This window comes from Alligator mississippiensis, chromosome 12 (genome assembly GCF_030867095.1).
Source record: "Alligator mississippiensis isolate rAllMis1 chromosome 12, rAllMis1, whole genome shotgun sequence".
NCBI lineage: Eukaryota > Metazoa > Chordata > Crocodylia > Alligatoridae > Alligator > Alligator mississippiensis.
In genome coordinates this window covers 62,660,942-62,666,737 of record NC_081835.1, presented here as the reverse complement: position 1 = coordinate 62,666,737, position 5,796 = coordinate 62,660,942, and the positions used below count along the sequence as shown (strand labels likewise).

At 47.3% G+C, this 5,796-nt stretch overlaps 1 long non-coding RNA gene across 1 annotated transcript; it reads right to left on the bottom strand.

Moving 5' to 3' along the window:
* Window positions 1-3,306: 3,306 nt before the first annotated feature.
* Window positions 3,307-4,343, bottom strand: LOC132244558 (uncharacterized). Its single transcript, XR_009456129.1, has 2 exons — window positions 4,168-4,343; window positions 3,307-3,538 (listed from the first exon to the last, which is right to left on the bottom strand). It is a non-coding gene; the product is annotated as an uncharacterized LOC132244558 (long non-coding RNA).
* Window positions 4,344-5,796: the final 1,453 nt, after the last annotated feature.

Sequence of the window (5,796 nt, the reverse complement as noted above, 5' to 3'; positions counted from 1 at the left end):
CTAACTGACTCACTTAAAAGAGGAGGGCTCCGAGGCACAGGGAAGTTGTCCCTTGCCCAAGGACATTCAATGAGTCAGAGGTAGAGCCAGGAATGCAACCCAGGCGTCCAGGTTTTCAGCTGAAAATTGGACTTACTGGGCATGTGCAGTACCAAAACTGCGCAGTATGGGCGTGCATCTTCACGTGCACACCCGTACTGCACGGTAAATATGGTGACTTATGCCGGCTTGAACGTAAATTTGATACCTGCATCATACAGGCATCAAATTTATGCCGGATTAGTTACTGCGCAGTAATGCAAATGTAGACCCCTTACTGCACAATAACTGTGTGTGTGGACTGACTTGGGACTAGCTTTAGTCCTGGGTCAGTCCACACACAGCTTGAATGCCTGCACGTGTAGACGCCAGCCTACTCCTGTTTACTGTGCAGTAAATTTAAAACGGTGTAAATGTGCGTGTAGACACACTCTGAGTAACTAGCACTTTGCTGCACACGTCCTGCTGAAGTCAGTCGGGCTATCTGTCGCACAGAGCTTAGTTCGCACTGAGCAAGGCAGAATATGCTCCTTCTCTCCCAGTCCTGCGAGGATGCACGCAGCTGCTCTATCTTCATGTCCTCTGACTGCTGTGGGATTTCTTGGGGGCCGCACATGCGGGAAAGGAGGGGACTATATCTTCCTGGATGTTCGTGCAACATCCTGAGCAATGAGATTTGAATCCTGACTTTGGCTGGTGGGAGCATAGATACTGGATAAGATCTCTTAACAGCAGCAATAAATACAGTCCCTTCTGATGTACTTCGGCGGAAAAGTGAGGCTCGTCAGACCCTGAAAACACGTGGAAGTAAAATATGCAGGGGCTCGAGTTAATAAATGTCGACACTCTGCGGCGAGTCCATTTGACTAATGCTCTCTGTATGAGGCATTGTAATTCTTAGCTTGTCTTGACCTTTTTGCAATGTCATTCATTTCACCCGCACGGGGCAAATTCACCCGCGCGCACAGGTGCACGCACGCACGCACGCACACCCTCGTTCCTTCACCTGCCAGCCGCCTGCCTGCATCTCCGGCGCCAAAAGTCGGTCAAAGAACGGGTTGCAAACATGTAGACACAAGCAAACGAGCAGTCTGTCTGATTCATTATCATCGCTCTTCTCCCTTTGATGAACGCAGACAAAGTCACCTCTCTTCCCTCTCTGTGTATGCGAGTTTGTGCGCGCCTGTGTATGTGTTTTGGCTTAATTTTTTTATTTGTTTCTCTCTCTCTAAAACTCAAGCGAATAGGCCAGATGCGGTTTCCATAGCAACCTTCTCTCTTCAAGCAGCAGATGCTGGGAAAGGATTTTTGCAGTTTAATCCTCCTGGAAATCTCCCCAGCAGAGGTTGCTGGTATAAGATGCTACTAAGAGATGCATAGCAGCAGTGGATGGCGTAGTTGAAATCCCATGTGCTTCTTTTTGCATGAAGCGCCTGCCCTTTCACCCTTTCGAAACAGCAGACGTCACAGTAAAAGCAGCGAGTGTATCCTACGGCCTCGTCTTGCAGCTAGACAGAGCTTTTCATTGCAGGGATGCCTAAGCATTTTATTGACTTGATAAAGGAAAATGCACCTGCGCTACATCGCAAAGTGCTTGCAGCGGCTGCTTAAAACAGCTCCTGGCCTAGGGAGGGGAGAACTTAGGACCTTTTGTGGCATTCAAGTCAAGGGAATAATCTCATTAGCTATTAGGAGTCGCAGGTTTTCAAGCATCCTCAATGGACCAGACACCGGTAAAGCATACTGTCGAAGACAGAAAGTGAAGAACGACATATGCTATTGAAACAGCAGGAAGGTACTTTGCAAGAAAGCCATCAAAGACTCACAAAAATACATGCATGACACAATCTCCTTCCAGCCTTACTATACAAAGGGTATAGATACAGGACAGAGTTACACTAGCATACGGTACATTGTTTTATCCACTGATATAAATGACCCCAGGATCTGAATCAGACAGATGTGCGAGCTATCCCAGGACAGCTGCATGCAGTAGGTGGCTAGCCCAGTGCTTCCCTACTAGGTGGCTACGAGAAGGTCACACCCATTTCCCTTGGCTAAACGACTCGTCCAGGATAATCCCGTAAATCACCGTGAATTACATTTCGTCATAATTTTACCCGTGGTTTTTCTCAGGACAACCCGACACTGGATTCAAGTAAGTTATGGCTGTGCAGGTCTGTATGTCATTTGTCAACTCCTTTTTACAACAGCGTAAAGGCAGATTACACTGGTGCTCAGCCCAACTCCTTTTTATAAAATCAGCCTAACTCCTTTTTATAAAACCAGCCCAACCTGTTTTTATAAAATCAGGCCTGAACATAAACCTGGATGCCAAAATTTAACCACAGCAACTCAAGTTGTTCAACAGTCCCCCAAGGAAAAATAATTTAGAAGTTAATAGAAAGTGGTAGTCGTTCTATAGAGCTTTTAAAATGTTATAGGCCTGTTTTGGACACAGCAGGGCTGTTTACTAGGATGCATTTTAATTCAGCATAGTGAATGGAAAAGGAGTCAATTCCCACCTCTCCAATGTGGAAAGTACAGGAAAGTGCCGTACACATTCAGCCCAATTCTATCTTTATCATGCAAATAATATAAGAAAATAATTCACATTCACAATCCTGGCATTCTGTATTGCCTCCTTAACCAAGAGACCAGCTGCTTTAACAAGAGACTTGCTACCCTTCATGTTTTACTCCATGAAAACACAGTCTTCTCTAGACTCAAATTTAGCATACCCCGGTGATTCAGAACGGAGCCGAGTCTCTCGGAGATCCAGACATTACTGGGAACTTTCTGAAAAAGCAATGTAAATTTGATTCAACTTGACAAGATACCGGAGCGTCATAGTGGCACCGAAAACTTTCTGTGGTTAGGGAAATGCTGTCACGGATGCAAGAAAATACCCCACGTCAGGTAAGTCAAGTACAGACTTGTCCCTCTCTAAATTTGCTCCCACGTGGCTGTTCCTTTTAATGGCGAAACTGCCATCTTGTCCCTGGCGAAACTTCTCGAAGTAGGGCAAAGAAATACAGGGTCTGGGGATTTCAGAGTCACTGTCTTCACAGGTAGGAGCCAAGAGGGCACTGTTTCTTCACCTAATGAGTTATGGATAATTGCCAGGCTGTTTGCCTAGGGTGGCATCTCAGCTCACTTTCACAGAGGTCGGGTTCCCCTGGGATTGCGGCCGGTATCAGCACGAACAACAGGTTCCAACACTTGGGAAATATCAGGCCATTAAACTCACCACTGTGCAACATGCACTTGCCTTGCAATACTTATGGATTTATTTAGATTTTTTAGCACATTACAACGAAGGCCTCTCTGTATTAGTGCAAGATGAGAGAGGGAGAGGAAGAAATACCCGTCACTTAGACGATGGCATTGCTGACACCTCATTCTTGATCTCCGCGGCACAAAGAGAGCCTCTCCGCTGTGCGCGCTCGCCGTCCGCTTGAACCATCTTCGCTTGAGTCTTCTGAACTCGGGAGCATCTCTGGGCAGATAAATGAGACTAGGTGGCAACGGGCAGGAGAGAGAGAGACTGAAAGAGAGAGTCCATTTCAGAACAACCTCCGTTTCATTACTGATCAGTGCAAAAGGGAGCAGACTCTCATTCAACAGAGGAGCAGCGCTAGGAGCAGACGCGTCTTGCAACATGACCTCTCGCTGGCCTTCCCATGCAGGGTGCCACCACGGTGCCCCTCTTTGGAAATGCTCCGCTTGCGTGTGAACTCGATCGGAAAACTAATGGCCAGAGAAGAACAAACTCGTTGAATAGTGGCTACAAGTTTCTTACAGCACACAAGGCTGGATTGTCTTGGGAGCATACGATGTAGAGCGGGCGACTGCTGCTGGGAGGCGGTGACCTGCTGGGGTGGGAAATTGCTCTTTCTAGGAGCTGAGCCAGAGATGGCTTCCTTCGACAGCCAGGGGATGAAACCTTGCTGTCGCAGAACAGGGGCTCGGGTTCAAATTCAGTTTTGTATCCACTTTCACGGCTAATTAGTATAGGCAGGCACACATACAACCCGTCTCCGTTTGCTGTTCAGGCGCTGGTTCTATACAAGTATGCAGACAGAGACATCACGGCGGTATATAGAGCAAACAACAGATATTCCTTACCTGATCTGTATAATATGTTAGCAGATGGTGATTTAGCCTTTATTACGTTCCTCGCTGGCATGACCATTATGCTCCTAATTACTATACAGCAATGCACCGGGAAAAACATTGGGTAAATAATGACTCGGGGCAGGAGACACTTATGCCAGACTCCGCTCGTAGAAGGCACCGGAGTTATTTACGGGCGTGCTAAAACATCGCCGCGCCAGTCGTAAGCCGCTTGTTAGTGCAGCTCTTAGCACTTGCTTGAGCACGTCATGCAGAAAATGCACAGTGCACCGCTCAGAAAATACCTAATTCTGAGCCATTTGCCTCTTTCTAGAAGATAATTGTCAGAGCTGAAATGAGCAGCGCAGTTTGCTTAGGAGGGGTAGGCTATTATTTTAAATTCTTCTGCCAGACCACGCTTGTTTGGAAAGCGGTAGGTAGAAGCAAGGCATGACCCCAAGGCTATAGCCCATGGGCTTTTCTAAGTGATATCCTTGGCAGGTATATTACACCCACTTTGAGTTTTGCTCCGTTCCTGCCTTCGTCTTCGCTTTACTCTTGATGCGGCTGCTTGGCAGAGGGCCAGCGAGATCCTCGTGAGCGGCCCCATCACTCTTTCTGCCAATCATCTGTTGTCAAAGTTATGAAAGGATAATAAATCCCAGACCAGAGAAACGCTATCTTTACATATATGTGTTTCATAAAAGGCACCGAGCTGCTAAAAAATAAAAAATATTGCGTTTTAATTGCATCGTTTGTGTCCTTTGCACTACTTTTCCTGGCATTCACCAGTGTTGTGTGCAAAATGCTTCTTTACTTTCGGGAAATCATTAGCGATGATTAATAGCAATGACACTTGGGCCCTCTTGCCGGTGTTTTTCATCTGTAGATCGCACAGGGCAAAGAGGAGGAGAACAACTGTCTCTATGTTACAGATGGGTAAAGCAAGGTAGGGAGGGGGTTAAAAGCTGCAAATAACCGTGGTGCAAAGGGTCAGGGAGGAACTCATCATCCCCACCTCACGGGAGCAGAAAGATCAGTTATTCCCCCAGCACTGCTCGGTACCAGCTTTGTGCGGATGGCAGCTCAACGTGGCATTTTAACCTCTTTGCTGGGCGATGAAGTCTCATTAGTGCGACATTTCAAGGCTGAGAAATGCCTGCAGCCAGGAAGTTAATAGAAATGGCAAGAGGGAGATAAAAGCCCTCAAGGATGGGGTGGTTATTGCAGTAGGAACCAGATCCTTGAGGCCCTTCCCCTTCCCCTTCCAGCCCCTTGCTCCAGGGCTCCCAGACAGCTCTGTCTCTCCCTGCCGTGAGATGGAATAATGTTCTGCTCGGGCTTCGTTAAATGCTAAACTACGGCAAGCTTTCCAAATTTAATTTTGATTTGCGTTTGAAGAAAATTGACCTGGAGAGAAAGAGAAGGCTTTTTAAAGCATTAAAATGCAGAGCAGAGACTTGGAGGACCCTGGCACGCATGTCACATTGGGGGAGAGACGGAGGGGAAATAAAACACGCGGCCCCTTTGCTTGATAAGGCTTTATGGCTTCGTCAGCTTCCCCCAGATACTGACCATTAAGTTACGAGGCTGGGAACGTGCTAGAGCTGGAACACGGTTAGGGGGGCGGGGGTGGCAGGT